Source organism: Musca autumnalis, unplaced genomic scaffold (genome assembly GCF_047663935.1).
Source record: "Musca autumnalis isolate F117 unplaced genomic scaffold, ASM4766393v1 scaffold_4, whole genome shotgun sequence".
NCBI classification, from domain to species: domain Eukaryota; kingdom Metazoa; phylum Arthropoda; class Insecta; order Diptera; family Muscidae; genus Musca; species Musca autumnalis.
The window spans coordinates 124,933,693-124,953,974 of NW_027411977.1; positions in this window are offsets into that span (position 1 = coordinate 124,933,693).

Here is a 20,282-nt window from a genome sequence, read left to right on the forward strand (position 1 = left end):
ATCATCGTCATCTTCAGACCAGTCTAGGATGAAGACAAGGTCTCCGAGCGCATTCTTAGACCTAACCTAACCCAAAGTGTTACCTACTACATGAAAACAAGTTGTATTGAAGTAAAATGGAATAATTAGTTGAAGAGTATGAAGAAGACTTAATACTAAATTTCAGCAATTTCGGTAAAACAATGTGAGGCACCATTCTATGGGGGCTATTTCAAAACATCGATCTATACCGACAAATTTCTGACGGAAAGTTTTTAGGCTCAAAGAAGACTAAATACCAAATTTCCTATATTTCGGTAAGAGAATGTGGCTAAAACTTAAAAAACACCGAAAATAAAGACGTATGCTTCTATGGGGATATAGGAAGACGTGGACCTATACTGATAATACTCTTCTGGAATATTTTATAACTCTTGGAAAACGAAATAACGAATTTCAGCCATTTCGGTTGGATATTGACGTCACAATCTTCAGTATTGCGAAAATCGGGAGGTACCGTTCTATGGGGGCTATATCGAAACATGGACCTATACCGACGAATTTTAGTCAGAAATGGGGCAATATGAAAGCGTGGACCTGTACAGACATATTTCTGGCGAACAGTTTTATATCACACTAGCTGAACCCGGTGCGCTTCGCTACCCCTTTAGATTGATATGCATTTGAAATTTTACGGATTTTTTGAAATCAGAAAGAAATCAAATTAAAAAATTTAAAGTAAAGTATTTATTGTAATGCTTTAGGATATACAATGTTTTTTGTTTTTCCTTCAGGAGCGTAAACAAACAAATCGGCCGGTCTACCAACACGTGAACATGCAACGTAGAGCTGACCATGAGAAAAGCAGGAACATGCTAATTTTGGCCCCTTGGGATTTATTTATAGTCATTGCAAATGCTAAACGTACAGGAAACTGCAATCTTTTAAAATTGAAGGGCGTTTCTGTTGCTATTAGAGGGATTCGAGGTAGCAGTACATCTGAACCTATATACTTCCCAGTAATAATCGTTTCCTCAATTAAATAGTTATGTAGTTTTTTTTTCTGTTAACCTTGTACCATTGCAAAGGCGAGGTGGGTCTATGTTTTTTTATAAAATAATAGGAACACCAACTTTTAGCACTAAATTATGTGGTGGAAAGCCTGGAAGATCCAACGAATTTAGTAATTCAACTGGATAGTTAACCGCGTCGTCTTCAGTTGCCACAGTATCAATGGATTTGTACGTTCGTGCATTTCCTGAAATTCTATTGACTGAAATTCTTTCAATATAATTTACCAATTTGTTTTGTAGACCAATTTTCGCAATATATTCCAAATTTCATTGAAATTGGGCTTACATAGCGTGTTTGGTGCATCAAATACATGAAATCGACCGAAAATATATGTTGGAGCTATATGTAAATCTGAACCGATTTTAATATAATTTGAAAAATTTTTTTGTATATCAATTTCCGCCACATATTTCAAATTTCATTGAAATTGGACATACATAAGGTATTTATTGCATAAAATACATGAAATCGGCCAAACCTGATCCGATTTCAATATAATTTGGCAAACTAATTTCTAGGATCAATTCCGTCAAAGATTCAAAATTTCGTCAAAATTAAACATACATGGCGTGTTTGGTGTAGAAAATACATGAAATCGCCAAAAATAGTTTGGAACATTTATTTCTGCAATAAATTCGGTCACACATTCAAAATTTCATTGGAATTGGGCATACAAAACGTGTTTTATGCATCAAATGCATTAAATCTGCCGAAAATATATATCCAAATCTGAGCCGATTTCAAATTACCTTGGCAAATTTATTTTTAGACTAAATTCCGTCACACATTCCAAATTTGAAGAATGTATCGATAATCGTTCGTTAGATATCAGCATACAAAGTCTACATTTTTTGGTGGTACCTCCGATCCTGAGGCTATATCTCCAGATCGGGGCGGAATTTTTAAGATTTATATAGCCTGTGAGACTTTCAGGCCATGTGGTAATATACTCTGAAAGTTTCAGGAAGATCGGTTCAGCGGTTTTTGAGTCCATAAATTTCAAACAAACAAACAATACCGCACAAATTTCATTGAAATAAATATGGGAGCTATAGCCAAATCAACACCGATTTCAATACTTATTTCTACACCAAATTTAGATACACATTGGACATACATAGCGTGTTCGGGGCATCAAATACATGAAATCGGCCGAAAATATATATAGGAGCTATATCCAAATATGAACCGATTTCAATATAATTTGGCATACTCATTTCTACAACAAATTTAGTCACACATTCCAAATTTCATTGAAATTGGACATACATAGTGGGTTGGGTGCATCAAATACATGAAATCGGCCGAAAATATATATAGGAGCTATATCCGAATCTGAACCGATTTCAACATAATTTGGCATGCTCATTTCTACAACAAATTTAGTCACACATTCCAAATTTCATTGAAATTGGACATACATAGTGGGTTGGGTGCATCAAATACATGAAATCGGCCGAAAATATATATAGGAGCTATATCCAAATCTAAACCGATTTCAACATAATTTGGCATACTCATTTCTACAACAAATTTAGTCACACATTCCAAATTTCATTAAAATTGGACATATGTAGCGTGTTTGGTATATTAAATACTTGAAATAGGCCGAAAATATATATAGGAGCTATATCCAAATCTGAACCGATTTCGATATAATTTGGCATACTCATTTCTACAACAAATTTAGTTACACATTCCAAATTTCATTGAAATTGGTGGGTTGGGTGCATCAAATACATGAAATCGGCCGAAAATATATATAGGAGCTATATCCAAATCTGAACCGATTTCAACATAATTTGGCATACTCATTTCTACAACAAATTTAGTCCCACATTCCAAATTTCATTGAAATCGGACATATGTAGCGTGTTTGGTATATCAAATACTTGAAATCGGACGAAAATATATATGGGATCTATATCCAAATCTGAACCGATTTCGATATAGTTTGGTACATTTTGTTATAAGCCACGTTCCGTCACGCATTCCAAATTTCTTGGAAATCGGACATATATAGCGTGTTTGGTACATCAAATACTTGAAATCGGACGAAAATATATATGGGAGCTATATCCAAATCTGGACCGATTTCGATATATTTTGGCACATTTAGTTTTAAGCAAAAATCCATCACACGTTTCAAATTTGGAGTCTGTATCTGTAACCGTTCTATAGATACTTGTATACAAAGTTTAAATTTTTTGGAGGTACCTCCGATTCTGATGCTATATCTCCGGATCAGAGCGGAATTTCGAAACTTTTTATAGCCTATGTTACTTTTAGGCGATGTAGTAATATACCCTGAAAATTTCAGCAAGATCGGTTCAGCGGTTTTCGAGTCTATAAATTTCAAACAAACAAACACACAAACATACAAACATTTTTCTATTTTATATATATAGAAGATTGAAGACTAAATACCAAATTTCAGCCATTTTGGTGGAATATTGAAGACACAACCTTAAAAATACGAAAAATCGGGAGGTGCGTTTCCATGGGTGCTATATGAAGGCGTGGACCTATACCGACAAATTTTAAGGGGGAAGTTTGACTACCACCAACGTAGACTAATTACCAAATTTCAGCCATTTCGGTGGAATATTGAGGCCACAACGTTCGAAATACCGAAAATCGGGAGGTACCGTTCTATGGGGGCTATATGAATGTGTGGACCGATACCGCCAAATTCGGGGGGAAAGTTTTATACCCCTAAATAAGACTACGTACCAAATTTCTGCCATTTTAGTAGGATAATGAAGCTAAAACCTTCAAAATACCGAAAATCGGGAGGTACCGTTCTATGGGGGCTATATGAAGGCATGGACCGATACCGACAAAATTCTGGGGGAAAGTTTTATACCCCTGAAGAAGACTACGTACCAACTTTCACCCATTTTGGTAGGATAATGAAGCTAAAAGCTTCAAAATACCGAAAATCGGGAGGTACCGTTCTATGGGGGCTATATGAAGGTGTGGACCCATACCGACAAAATTCTGGGGGAAAGTTTTATACACCTAAAGAAGACTACGTACCAAATGTCAGCCATTTTGGTGGGATAATGAAGCTAAAACCTTAAAAATACCGAAAATCGGGAGGTACCGTTCTATGGGGGCTATATCAAAACGTGGACCGATATATCCCATTTTCAATACCAACCATCCTGCAAGTGATAAAAACTTCTGCACCAAATTTTGACTCTCTATGTTTAAAATTGCGAGCTGTATCTTGATTTCAACAGACAGACGGACGGACATGGTCAAATATATATATATATATATATATATATATATATATACTTTATAGGGTCTCCGACGAATATTTCGATGTGTTACAAACGGAATTACAAATTTAATTATACCCTCCATATGGGGGAGGGAATAAATATGTACTTAAATACCAGAAACTTGCATCTTCCCCATAGACAAAGCCAGTAGCGATAAATTTACTAAGAAATTAATTAAGTGGACTTTTACTTAGCTCCTTCTAGAGTTCAACAAACTTTTGCCGGCCTAACAAATTAGTCCTTCGCCATTGGTTTTATAGAAAACAAAGTGACCAATAAATTGCGGCAATAAATAAAAATCAATTAATCGTAAACCTAAAGAAATCACGGGGGTGTCGGTAAGTCATTTTTGAGACGATGGACGACCTTGACGCCAATCGAAACAATAAGATACATAAAATAAATATGTTTACGCTATTGTGGACTTCGTGCACGAAATTTATTTCCCCGTTTCAAAAAAATAATGTGACAACAACAAATTGATTTTGCTATTTACAAAGGACATGTCCAAAAACCCTGAATGCCAAACTTCAATTTGATATGTATTATAAAAACTGTCAGTTGCAATATTTTATTATCAGTACACAGTTGGTAGATGTGAATGAATGTTGGAAGTGGTCGTGTAAATTATTGTATTGGAATTTGATAATAACTCTTATAAATAGTTGAATAGAAATAAAGACTATGTTATGTTAAAAACAAGAAAACGGCCTTGATTAAAAGCCAATCAACCGACATGGCAATGTCTATGATTTATATTTACCTAGTTTAATAATATATAATAAGAATTGTTAGTGGAAGAGCTCATTTTGTATACACAAAAGGAAATATTTTACTATCATACACAGATGACCAATAGATATGACTGATTTCTCTAAAACAATTTGGTCCTATAAAATCTGTGGTTAAGCCAGAAATCGGAAGGAAACATAACAAGTAAAAAAGTATCAGTCGGCTTTGCCGACAGAGATATACCCTCAGCCTGTGTATATTGAAACAATTTTTTTCCAAAATACGTATGTATTTAGGGGGTTTTAAAAATGTTGGGCGTTTGAACAGACAAAAATGATGATTTGGATTAAAGATCAAAAGTTTTGCGGAGGAGATACTAAAAGGAATGGATCGACATTGACCGTTATGGAAGTGGATCTCCAGCCACAACATATGGTGCCATAGGGGGTTTTTACACTCTTCGGGCTGTTTGCTCAAGAAGTATGGACTTGCCCCTCAAAAAACTTTTACCATCGTAAATGAGGCAGCGAACACAAGTTGCTTCAAGAAAAAACAAAGTGATTCGATATCAGGTATTAAAGTGAACTTATCCGAAATCTTGTGTGGGACGTACCGGATGGAGTGGACAAGTATGGTCCATATTTGAACCTGATCTATATCTGGTAGATATATTAGGATGTGTCTCTCCCTTCAAGAGTTACCGTATGAAAATGTTTTCCAAGCATTTTTGAACTTTTGTGGGGGAGGTACCTGAGGGAGTGGACCGATATGGCTTATCTTCAAACTAAAACTACGTTTGGACAAAATATTACTAAGGCCATATTTTGGACCGAATCGGCAGATTCGTTCGGCAGTTCTCTTGCGCTCCAACCACCTCACACGGTGTCATAGGGGTTTTTTGAAACTTTCAGGCTATTTTCTCAGGAAGTGTGGACTTGCCCCTGATGAAACTTGACCGTCTTATGGAGGGCAGTGAATACAAGTTGTTAAAACAAAAATCAAAGCGATTCGAGAGCAGGTCCTAAACCGCACTCATACCAAATTTTGTGTGGGAGGTACCCGCAGAATGGACCGATTGAGTCCATATTGGAACCTCATCTAAGTCTGGTAGACATTTCACGATTTGCATAGTATGGACCAAATCGGTTACTCCCTTCAAGAGTTATCGTACGTACAAATTTCCAGAACATTTTCGAACTTTTGTGGGGGAGGTACCTGAGGGAGTGGACCGATATGGCTTATCTTCAAACTAAAACTACGTTTGGACAAAATATTACTAAGGCCATATTTTGGACCGAATCGGCAGATTCGCTCGGCAGTTCTCTTGCGCTCCAACCACCTCACACGGTGTCATAGGGGTTTTTGTAACTTTCATGCAATTTTCTCAGGAAGTATGGACTTGCCCCTGATGAAACTTGTACCGACGTATGGAGAGCAGTGAATACAAGTTGTTAAAGCAAAAAACAAAGCGATTCGAGAGATGGCCCTAAACTGAACTTTTCCGAAATTTGGTGTGGGAGGTACCCGAAGGAGTGGACCTATTGAGACCATATTAAAACCTCATATTCCTCTGGTAGAAAGTTTACGCTATACAAAGTATGGACCAAATCGGTCACTCCCTTCAACAGTTATCGTGCGCACAATCTTTCCGAACATTTTCGAACTTTTGTGGAGGATGTACCGGCAGGAGTGGACCGATGTAGCTCATCTTCGAACTTAAACTAAGTTTGGGCAAAATATTACGAAAGCCAAAATTTGAACCGAATCGTTTCATCCGTTCGAGAGTTATCGTGGGCTCCAGCCAGCAGGACAGACAGACAGACAGACGGACGGACATGGCTAGATCGACTCCAAATTGTCTGAAACACATTTCGTCCAAACATACTTGGGGTCTAAAACCATTATTTCGATGAGGCACATTTTCATCGTATCAAAGTGTATATGGGCAATATTATTGAAAATTTAACATCGTTGAAGCCAAGGTTTACCCCTTTATAACTCGCGAATAGTGGTTGTATATTGTACAATTTAAATGCTTTTGGATAAAATTAAATGTTTTTAGACTTGGCAAAAAATATTGGGTTTCAAAGTTGATTTGCGTGGAAGCTGTGGCTATATTTATGTTAAAAAATGGGTAAAAATGGGTTGAAGCCAACGTGTCTTTTTTTGTTTTCTCTCGATTTGTGATTAAACCACACTTTTCACGATTTTCCTGTTAAAGTAAAAGTAGAAGGCAACTAAATAAGGATCATCTCACTAGTGTATAACTTTTCAAAATTTGATCTGCGTCTACCATTAAATGATGCTGACATTTTGAAGCCAGATTTTAAGTGTTTTTTGAAATTTTCTTATAATTTCGTTCCGCAAACAGGTTTTTCAAAAAATCATATATAGGAATGAAGAACTCACGATTCTGATTTATTTGATATATGTGTCGTGAATGTAGCCTACACAGCTTCAGAGAAATCTGTATCCAAATACAAAAATTTTGTGCGAACAAATTTCTAAAAATTATATTTTTCGGGCCTAATTTTTACAATTGTCATTCGATTTACTCGTACTTGATTGCAAATTTTTGATTTTTACGTTGCGGATCTAATAAATCTATACTCGTGAAATTCCATCTACTAAAACGCGAGATACGAGAAATTCCAAGGTAGGAAAATCACCTAATATTGTTTTTGAAAATATCGCGCATTTTATCGCGTATTCTGTCGGCCGCTTGCACTGCTATGAAAAAACTAGTGCAGCATCTTCCTTTTTGCGGAAACAGAGATTTAAAAACTTCACTGATAAGGGAACTACATTCATTTTATCCCAAAAATAGTGTGTGATGCTACATCCACGGTTCTTGACTGATTGCCTTGAAATAGGTATATATCGATGCAGATTTTCATGGTGACACTAAAACCGGATGCGGAACGAAATTGTATGAAATTTGGGAAAATTAGCGATGTTTTATAGGTTTTTTAATGCTAAGATGCAGCCGATGCTACATCTTAGCGTCCAAATTATATTTCGAAAAATATATACAAATTAAAAGATATGATCTTGCTGTACATGAAAATCACATGCGGACAAAACGATTTTGATAATTACGCGATTTACACATATTTTAATAATGTATATAGGTTAAAGCGGTTTATTTGAACTCTGTTTCCGTTTAAGAAGTCTAATGATTTATTTCAACAACCCGATAACTTTCCTCAATGGGAAACCTTCTATGTGAATGTAGATAAAGCAAAATCCACCCATTTTCTTGGGAGTTTCAAGAAAAATAAAAGAAGTACTCTTATAGAATTTTTCCAATATTTTCGACTCTAGAATGCGTGTGAAAACTATTATTCCAAACCAAAATTAGTTTTTTGTAACACAAATATGTGCTTTTTTTGGCTATAATATCCTAACTACTATCCCGATGATTATAAGTTTGGTCTCATTTGATTCCCCGTGAAGTCTTTATTTAAAACTGTTACTTTTCTGTAATTTTTGACGGGTATGTGGAGCTATATTTTCAAAAAATTTCGATTACATTTAAAATTTTGTCAATTTTTTGTAAATTCCGCGAATGCTGAGAAACATTTTACAAATATTATGCAATCTACTTAATGACGTCACTTCGTGATAACTTTTTAGTGACAATTGTGCTCAATAAAATAATTAGCGTGTTTATAATAATTTTTTCTTAAAAGCAGAAGTAAAACCGCGATAACATTTGTCCGCAACAACCAAAAATTTGCTCGCGAACGGATTTGTACTGGGGAATTTTTTCTTAACCTATGTACCAACAATCGTTAATGTAGCGCGAAAAGAAAAAATTCAATTTTTTGGAAATAGAATATGAAATAATTGGCAGTTTTGCCCATATACCCTCCTTAGCCTAAAGGCTGAGGGTATAAAAAAACTTGTTGGCTTCAACCCATTTTTACATATTTTTTTACAGTGATGCCAACACAGCTTCCACGTAAATTAATTTTAATGGTCCACATTATGGAATCCCTCCTTAAACACTTAATTTTAAAGAATTTATATATACACTAATATCTTGATTTGCGTTGCCTCGATTTGCGTTGTTTCGATTTGCGTTAACAAAAAAATTATAGATTTGGTTTCGATTTGCGTTACAAATTCGACCTGCGTTATATAAAAAATAATATATTTGGCTTTGAATATCGTGAAGAGGGCATTCATGGGTTCTTAACGTCACACGATAAAACAATTAGAAAAATTTTTCTTTAAACATTGCCTCGGAACATGCTATAGATGGACAATCATTAGCGTCTAATTACCGCAGAAAAATATTTTTGAAGATCACTCAAGTATTAGAAGCTAATCAAATTATAACTAAAACAATTGAAATGTTTGTGGGCAACGATTCAGAAAATAGTAGCTGTAATCCAAAATAGGCTATGGGGGATGCAATTAATACTTTTACAAAAAAATGCATTCGACCAAAATTAAAATACCTTTTCTCAGAGAAATAAAATGCTAGAAATCATTCGCATAATGTGACGATTGTTTAATGTATAAATAATTTTATAAGAATAATTTTTTATATTTTAGTTAAGTTTTTCGTAAAAAGACTTATTTTGATATTCTTAACACACTAATATTTGGTCTGTTCCTTTACTTTTGAAAATGGTTAAACCGTCAAAAGTAGTAAAAGTTGTAAACTGCACCCATATGAATTGTATGGTCTCTGAAGTAAAGGAACGCTTTTCGAGTAAAAAGTGGTAAAACTTGAAGATTCTTGCACCTAAAGGAACAGGGCTACTAATAATTGATATAGCATTTGTACCATTAAATGTTAACAACCACATTTGCTTGGATTTTTAGTGCAAAACTTATAAAAAATTTTAAAAAACAATTTTGGAACAAATTAAGAAATTCTTCACACAAACAGGTGGAAACACGTGTTTCGATTTGCGTTGTTTCGCATTGCTTTGAAGTTTGTCGGAACCAATTATTAACGCAAATCGAGGTATGAGTGTATTAATATTTATATATAATTAATATTTCGCGAATTCTGAATGGGTGAAACTCGGCTTAATCGATTGTAAAACATTTTTGGTTTTTACCATATATTCAGTGTCGGACAAAACTAAAGCACCAGCTCAGTACATTTTTTAAATGGTATTTTTTTTAAGAAGACAAAGTTATAAATTTATTTTTAACTTTTATTTAATTTATTCATATCTTTACTATTGGAAAACACAAACATAAGGACTTGAGAATTTAATAAAAAAATTTTAAAATTAAAAAAAAAACAAGTAAGAAAAGCGTTAAGTTCGGTTAGGCCGAACTTTTTATACCCTCCACCACAAATTTCAGCCATTTCGGTGGATTAATGTGGCCACAACCTTCAAAATACCGAAAATCGGAAGTTACCGTTCTATGGCTGCTATATTATATGATGGCGCGAACCTATACCTACAAATTTCTGGGGGGAAGTTTTATATCCCCAACGAAGACTAAATACCAAATTTCAGCCATCTCGGTGTGATAATGAGGCCAAAACCTTCAAAATACCGAAAATCGGGAGATATCGTCCTATGGGGGCTATATCAAAACGTGGACCTATATAAACATTTTATGGTAGAAATTTTTCTTAGCCTCTGGAAACACAAAATACAAAGTTGCAACCGATTCTGTTGTTAAATGGGACTAATACATTCAAAATATATTAAAATGACGCGTACTTTATATGGGGCGTTATATGGGGGCTATACCAAAACGTAGAATATTTTTTGGCCTCTGGAGACACAAAATACCAAATTACAACCAATTCGGTGGTAAAATGGGACAAATATCTTAAAAATTCCTTAAAACGACGACGCATCACCCGTAATTTTGTATGGGGGCTATACGAAAGCGCGGACCTACATAGCCCGCTTTCAATACCAAAAGTCCTACGTACATATAATAGATTTTCCCAAAATTTCATCCACCTACGTCAATCCGTTCGGACGCTAGAGTGATTTCCACAGACGGACAGACAGACGGACGGACATGGCTATATCGATGTAGAATTGCACGCTGATCAAGAATATATATAGTTTGTGGGGTCTACAATTATTATTTCGAGTAGTTACAAACGTAGTGACAAACTTAATATACCCCCATCCTATGGTGGAGGGTATAAAAAAACATTTGAGGTCGCAGATATAAGCGGACAAAACTTAAGAGCCCCCCCAATTTGAGATACAACAACTATTCTGGATGACACAAGCACATATTTTATGCATAGAGAATACAAAATTATTAATTATTGCAGGCGATATTGCTTCCCAGGCTATTTTTGCGACTTCTAATATATAAATGGGTTTTCAAATAAATAAATGTTTTTTTCGGTTGATTTTTTTCAATTAACGATCTCCACCAAGCCCCAATCGAGAGCTTAGATAAGGGGATTGGGCAGGCCAACGCAAACTTCTGTCGAATTGTTTTGAAATCACTCCTTAACCACTTTCGATACATGTTTTGGCTCGTTGTCTTCATGGAATGTCCTTTTAAGTGGCATCTCTTCTTTAGGATCAGGAAACATCACACCTTTTAATACGTTACGATACTTGAAACCATCCATAATTCCATTAATTTTATGAATTGGTCCAATCCCTTGCCCCAAAAAAATATTCCAGACCATTATGTTCCGCCTCCGTGGTTTACGGCGCCTTTGCAATATTGAGGTTTTAACAGTTGCCTATTTGAACCACGCCTTATGCCATCAGAATATTTTAAATTAGATTTATATTCTTTGAAAAACAGCACAGTCCTCCATTTTTATACCCTCCACCATAGGATGGGGGTATATTAAGTTTGTCACTACGTTTGTAACTACTCGAAATAATCATTGTAGACCCCACAAAGTATATATATTCTTGATCAGCGTGCAATTCTACATCGATATAGCCATGTCCGTCCGTCTGTCAGTCTGTCCGTCTGTGGAAATCACTCTAGCGTCCGAACGGATTGACGTAGGTTGATGAAATTTTGGGAAAATATGTTATATTTACGTAGGACTTTTGGTATTGAAAGCGGGCTATGTAGGTCCACGCTTTCGTATAGCCCCCATACAAAATGACGCGTGACGCGTCGTCGTTTTAAGGAATTTTTAAGATATTTGGCCCATTTTACCACCGAATTGGTTGTAATTTGGTACTTTGTGTCTCCAGAGGCCAAAAAATATTCCTACCAATGTTGGGTTATATAGGTCCACGTTTTGGCATAGCCCCCATATAAGGCCCCATATAAAGTACGCGTCATTTTAATATATTTTGAATGTATTAGACTCATTTGACAACAGAATTGGTTGTAATTTGGTATTTTGTGTCTCAAGAGGCCAGAAAACATTCCTACCAAAGTTGCGTTTTGGTATAGCCCCCATATAAGACCCCTTATAAAGTACGCGTCATTTTAATAGATTTTGAATGTATTAGACCCATTTGACCAAAGAATCGGTTGTAACTTTGTATTTTGTGTTTCCAGAGGCTAAGAAACATTTCTACCATAAAATGTTTATATAGGTCCACGTGTTGATATAGCCCCCATAATACAATATCTCCCGATTTTCGATATTTTGAACGTCTTAGCCTCATTATCACACCGATATGGCTGAAATTTGGTATTTAGTCTTCTTTAGGCGTATAAAACTTTCCCCCAGAAATTTGTAGGTATAGGTCCACGCCATCATATAGCCCCCATAGAACGGTACCTTCCGAATTTCGGTATTTTGAAGGTTGTGGCCACATTAATCCACCGAAATGGCTGAAATTTGTGGTGGAGGGTATAAAAAGTTCGGCCCGACCGAACTTAACGCTTTTCTTACTTGTTGGATACTACAATTCAGAAATCCAGTTGGCGAAATCCAATCTAGCTTTTTCATTTATTGTCGGTATGGCTTTTTTAATTTGTTTGCTGGTAGTCGACTGCATAAGCCGGCCTCTACCACTCTTCTGTGAATCGCTCTTTTTTGCGAATTTTTAAATCTAAGCGATTTTGTATTTGACCAGAAGATGCAGTAGCTACATTTTTGGATGAATATCAACAATATCGGATAATGTTTTGGTATAACCCCCTTATGGCGGTACTTCCGGATTTTTATTATTTTGAGGATTTATGTCACATTTTCCTATTAAATAACCTGTAATTTGGTACTTAGGTTTCCTAGTGTTCACAAAACTTTTCCACTTAAAATTGTGGGTCTGGGTCCACGTTTGGGTATGGTCCCCATATAACGGTATCTCCCGATTTTCAGTATTTTGACGATTTTGGCTACATTTTTCGAAAATTAATAATAATTAATAATTTAGTATCTTCTATGCCTAAAAGATGTGTTTGCGTCATCCAGAATAGAGCATACGCAACGAAATATTGATTTCAATACTTTTTGTTGTACCTCAAATTGGCGGGTATTTTAGTTTTGTCAGCTTATATGTGCGACCCAAAATATTTTTTGAATTGTAACTTTTGTTTATTAAATTCTGAATTCCTTATGTTTGTGTTTTCCAATAATAAAGATATAAATAAATAAAAAGAAAAATAAAAAATAAATTTATAACTTAGTTTTCTTAAAAAATATCATTAAAAAAATTTACATTACTTGAATCCACATTCTATCAGATCTTATTTTTTAACTTATGTACATACTTTTCTTCAGTACTGGCATTGCTTATGAAAAAGTTCATAATCAGCCGTGGAATTACTACTGTATTTTTTCTAATTAAAGTTTCGGTATATAGCTTAAAATCAATTTTTTTCAAAGAAAAATTTAAATGGCGTTTTGGGCAACACTTTCTCATATTTTTTATCAGTATCATATCCCTCCACATGTCCACCCAATCCGTTAGTGTTTTTTGTCATTTATAACCCAAATAAACGTACGTACGTACGTATGTATGTATGTATAAACTTATATGAAGATTGCATTTCTTTACACCTAAAATAAACTACAAAGTGTTGTTTCGTATTTTGGAACAAAGGTTTTTTTCAGAGAACATTCTTAAATATTAATAGCTTTAAATAGTTCCGTTTATTTTTTCTAGCTCTGCAATCATAAAAAAATCATAAGCCGTGTATCAGCAAGCAGAACCCATTTGCCTTTCTGGCGCTGTGTGAATTTGTTAAGTGTTGCTTCTCAGTATGTACAATAAGGTACAATTGTATAATAGGAAAAGCAAACGCTGGAGGATAAAGATTGAAATACGAAGGTACGTAGTTACACGATGTTTATTTAGACTCGCCGTACTTTTTTGTTTGTTTTCTTTTTATGTTCGAACATAAAGCACTGTTATATCATCAGCAGGGGCTAACAAAATCTGTTAGCGTTGATGGCAACACCTCCAGTAATTGCAAAAATAGAACACGAATGTAGAAAATACGACAAAAGTAAAAACTGCAGTATCAAAAGGGTGCTTTCGTAAGGTGTGTCGACAATTTAATTGATGACAATTGCTCTGTTCCAGAACCTGCAAGAAGCTGCTACTTTTTTCTACGATAAAATTGTTTCCTTTATGTTATCGAAAAAATAGTAAAAATTAGTATATTCTTGCAGTACTGGAACAGAACTCACCGAACAGTTCAGAACTCACCAACGTTTCAGACAAGGGGAAAAATTATCATGTAATATTTTCACAAAATTTCTGAAGAATGTTATATCTATGAGATGTGTATGTAACTTGAAATGACAGTCAACGGATGTATACAGAACATGTTGCTCGCTTTCACTATTGACACCGATATCATGTGTTGAACTTTAGGAGCAAATAACCGTAAAAGAATTACGAAAATACCAAGCTTGAGACCGAAACAAAATCTCTCAAGGCATTGGACACCCTGCATAACTAATATTATTTATACAAAAAAATTTACTAACCCCCTATTTTGGTTCAAATTTGTCCTAAAACATATTAGCATTTTTCAAGTAGATGATCCTGTTTTATCCCATTAACTTCTAGCCTTTTTGTCCCCTACACCACCCTATGGTAATGAGTCAGCGTTGTCGACAAAGGAAAGAAACACAAGCCCCTTTAAAGTTGACGACCATTATCTGCGAATCTGCACCTGGAAAGTTCGCACTCTTTATAGAGAAGGTGAGGTTTACGCATTGGCAGATGTACTTGCAGAATACAATGCCGACATTACTGTCATACAGAAAATACGATGGATTGGGAAAAGCGTCACAACAACACCAAAAAGTGACGCACTGTATTATAGCTGCCATAATACAAAGCATGAGTTTGGCTGCGGATATGTAGTTAGTCGGAAGATAACACATCTGGTATCCAGCTTCACTCTAGTGAATGAAAGACTTGCTACAATACGGATAAAAGCAAAATTCTTCAACATTAGCTTTATCTGCTCTCAAGCTCCAACCGAAGACAAGGACGAATAAACCCAAGATATATTCTACGAGCACTTTGAAGAAACATACTACCGTTGTCCTGTCCATGACATTAAAATTATTCTAGGCGATTTTAATGCAAAATTGGAAAGGAGAATATCTTGGCCCAACAGTCGGAAAAATTCAGTCTCCACAGTGAAACATCTGACAATGGTATGAGGCTGATAGACTTTGCAGCTGCAAGAAATATGGTAGTTAGCAGTACCAGATTTAATCATCTCGATATTCATAAGGGCCAGCCAGGTGTCTCCAGATCAAAGAACAAGCAATCAATCTCATCACGTTGTGAAAGATGGAAGACATTAATCGAGAATGTCGGATGTATGATCGTTCCGAGGAGCAAACATAGACTCTTACCACAATCTTGTTGCAGCAGTGGTACGTGCCCGTTGAAACGCTGCAAATAAGGCACGAACAGACACAATACGGAAGCTGGACACCGGTAAGCTGGAAACATAACAGATAGCCACGGCATATTCTACTCAACTAGCCCAATTGCTTAATCAAAGCACTCCTCAACCCGATAACATATCACCACAATGACAAAATTTTGTCCACTCCATGCAAACAGCCGGAAAATCCATACTTGGATAGCAGAGACCTCCACCAAGGAACCCATGGTATGACCAGGAGTGTCGTGCTGCTACCGAAGAGAAAAATGCGGCATATAGGGCTACTCTACAATCAGTAGCATTGCGTAGCACACGAGAGAGGTATCGGGAGAAAAAAGGGAAGAGAAAGGTCTTTTTCTCAGGAAAGAGAGAGAATTGGAAGAGTGGGAGTGTGAAAAATCGAGATGTACAGAAGACAGAATGAAGTCCGAAAGTTCTACCAAAGAGTGAAACATCAAACTGATGGCTTTGGTACAGGTACATCCTCCTGTAGAGACCAGCAAGGTAATTTGGTAAATGATACAGATAGTGTGCTCAGCATATGGAAATAGCATTTTTCCAAACTGTTGGTATCCAATAGTAGCGAAGACGACGAAGATACCACATATGAGGTTAAGCTAGCAACAAACCGGCTAAAGAAAAATAAGGCAGCAGGAGCCGATGGCTTACCAAGCGAGCTGTTCAAAATCGGAGGCGACACGCTGATAAGGAGTATGCATCATCTAGTTAGCACCATCTGGCATTAAGAACAGAGACGAGCAGAGAAGAGATATTGTAGGAGCAATCATATTCTAAGAGCAAAATAGTGTATTTTCAAAATCTGAAAATATATATTGTTGGTGCAAAAATATATATTTGGGCCATTTTGTTTCCTGACACAAAATATATGGTTGAAAGAACAACATATATTTTCAAATTTTTAAAATACAGAATTTTGTTCTTAGAATATGATTGCTCCTACAATATCTTTTCTCTGCGTGAACGACGATTGGAACCTGAGTATCTTGTGTCCCACGCACAAGAAAGGAGATAAGACTCTATCCTCTAACTATAGAGGCATACGCCTTCCCCCTATCGCCTACACGGAGAAAAAAAGGCCTCTCTAACATACATATGTCCCAAACATATTTAGCAGCAAACATACACTTGCTTTCAGTAAGCGCTCACTGGCTATCTCTAACATATACACACATTTATAAATGGTGGTGGTTTATTGAAATGCATGGAAATACCAAACACAAAAGCAACAACAGACAAATACGTACATACAAATTCCAAAGAAATACATAACATACTTTAATAAAAGAAAAACGTAATGAAATAATTTATAAAAAGTCACTTTTTTAAAAAGAAAAAAAATATATATATATAGAAACATCGTTGAACGCTTCTCCTTAGTTGTGAAATAAAACACATTTTCCTCAAAGTTAAAATCATCAACGGGAAATCGGCATCTGGAATCAAATGATTATATAATGTAATAAATAGGTACATCCATATTTCAAATATCCACATTTATGTATATTAAAATGTATTGATGTAATTGCCAATATTAAATGCGATTTCTTCCTTGTCCAATAATATATTTCCATTCACCTTTTTGATTCAATTCTAAAATTGTCAATTATAAAATGTATTTTTTGGGCATTTAATTTCCTAAAAAGCATCATTTCTTAAAAAAAACACACACACAGAGCACTGATTTATTCACTCACTTTACCGACTGTACTCAACGATTGTACATATTTAGAAAACTGAAGAAAAAAGAACAACATAATTCACACCATTTCTTCTACGTTGGTTAACAACAACAAAGCACGAAACACACGTGTTTAGCCGCGTACACACCACCAAAGCAAAAACAAACTTTTTTACCCTCCCTTCTTCGCTTCTGCGTCTTCTATTACACAATACATACAGCTTTTTATTATAAAACAGCATTCCGCAGCCGCGAGAGCCCTGTTGTTACTCTCTTTGACAAAAATCCTCTCTCCACCCATAAAAACATGTTCTAACATAAATAATATGTTGGTACCCAAACAACTAAAATTGAGATATATTACAAAGTGTTGCAAACATATATTTGTTTGGAAACAAATAAATTATGTTTGGATCCAAAAATATTCTAACATATACTTTTTCTGCGTGTGGATACATTAATAGACTGGACAGACTGGTCCATTATGAAATAATGAAAATAACAACTAAAGTTTCCAGTAATGAAGGTGTATGTGCTTTATCTCCGGTATGTTATCATGTATATCAACTTTTGTACTAATGACCGAACGTCTAAAATATGTCGCAATCATATTAAAGAAATTACGTGAGAAACCAATGCCCATAATATGGAGGGTAAAATTAAATTTGTCATTCCGTTTGTAACACATCGAAATATTCATCGGAGACCCTGTAAATATATATCCTTGATCAGGGTAAAATTCTAAGTCGATATAACCATGTCCGCCCAACAGTTGTTTTTATTTCGTTAACAAAAAACTCGCGTGCCGACGGCGAGTTTTGAGCAAAAACCCTAGGATTTGCAGTCGGACACACGCAGTCCTATGCCACCGTACAGAATACTTAGTAAGGAATAAAGTAAGTAGTTTTGCCTTGTAAAATTTTTAAGAAATAACCTGTTATTTTTTGGCTTAAGTTAATAAAGAAAGTAACCTGATTACATTACTTTGTAATGGGTTTCATAATGACTAACGGATCCGGAAACTGATTATTTTCTGGTGATACACAGTTGTCTCTAGTATGGGAAAACAGATCGTGAACCTAGGAAACAGACACTCTTGAGGTCAGCAGTGTCGATAAGACCGTCACGCGCGTGCCGACGGCGAGTTTTGAGCAAAAACCCTAGGATTTGCAGTCGGGCACACGCATCCTATGCCACCGTACAGAATACTTAGTAAGGAATAAAGTAAGTAGTTTTGCCTTGTAAAATTTTTAAGAAATAACCTGTTATTTTTTGGCTTAAGTTAATAAAGAAAGTAACCTGATTACATTACTTTGTAATGGGTTTCATAATGACTAACGGATCCGGAAACTGATTATTTTCTGGTGATACACAGTTGTCTCTAGTATGAGAAAACAGATCGTGAACCTAGGAAACAGACACTCTTGAGGTCAGCAGTGTCGATAAGACCGTCATCCAATTTTTATGGAATACCCATGTTGACGACATTTTAAGAATCCTTGTGAAAAAAATACTTGTTTTATTTTGCCCTCGGTTGGATTCGGACTTGTGATTCGTAGCCCAACACACTACATACTGTTCCACGCGCACGAACATTAAGGGTTGTTTTAACGCTTACATGCTCACCACAAACTAGTTTTTATACCCTACACCACTATGTTGGAGGGTATTATAAGTTGGTTTTGGCCAAAAAGTTTGTAATGCAGCGAAATAATAGTCGTAGACCCATACTTATATATATATCAAAATTAATGTCTCGACGAGCTGAGTCGATCTGGCTATGTGTGTCCGTCCGTCCGTCTGTCCATCTAAACCTTGTAATCACGCTACAGGTCGCAATTTTGATCGGATCGTCAAAAAATGTTGGGTGTTAACGAGGGTCCCGGAGGGGAAGAAGCCTATTGATTTTGGTGATGGTCGGATAATATTTAGGGGTAGGAATGGGCAAAAAACGTATGTGGATAAAAAGACAACGTTTTTTCCCAAGCGAATATCTCAGCGTCTATATGGGGTATACCAAAAGCAAAAACTGACAAAGAAAGTAGAAAATATCACCTTTCTAATGATGTAAAGTAGGTTCTTGTAGGTGATCAAACAACGAAGATATCACAATAGTCGCAAATTAATACCCCAAATTTTCATGTTTGCGATTTTAGTTATAATGACGAATATCACAGCTTTGGCTGGGGACTTTCCAAAAGCAAAGCCTGACTATGAAAGTAGAAGATTCCACCTTTACAATGATGCAAACTAGGTCGGCGTAGGTGACTAAATAACGGAGATATCACAATAGTCGGTAATTCATCCCATTTTTTTCCATTTTTTTGGAAATCACGCTACAGGCCGCAATTTTGATCGGATCGTCACGAAATTTTGAGAGTTAATGGGGAACTCAAAGAGAAAGAAGCCTATTGAATTTGGTGATGCTCGGATAATATCTAGGGGTCGGAATGGGCAAAAAAACTTATTTGGATATAAAGACAACGTTTTTTTCCAAAACTAATATCTCAGCTTCTATAAGGGGTATACCAAATGCAAAACCTGACAATGAAAGTAGAAAATATCACTTTTCTAACGATGTAAAGTAGGTTCTCGTTGGTGATCAAACAACGAAGATATCACAACCCAGCAAAAATTCGGATCCAGTAGTCATTACGTAACCCATTACAAAGTAATGTAAACAAGCTTCTTTTCCCATTACAAGTAATCTGAAAAGT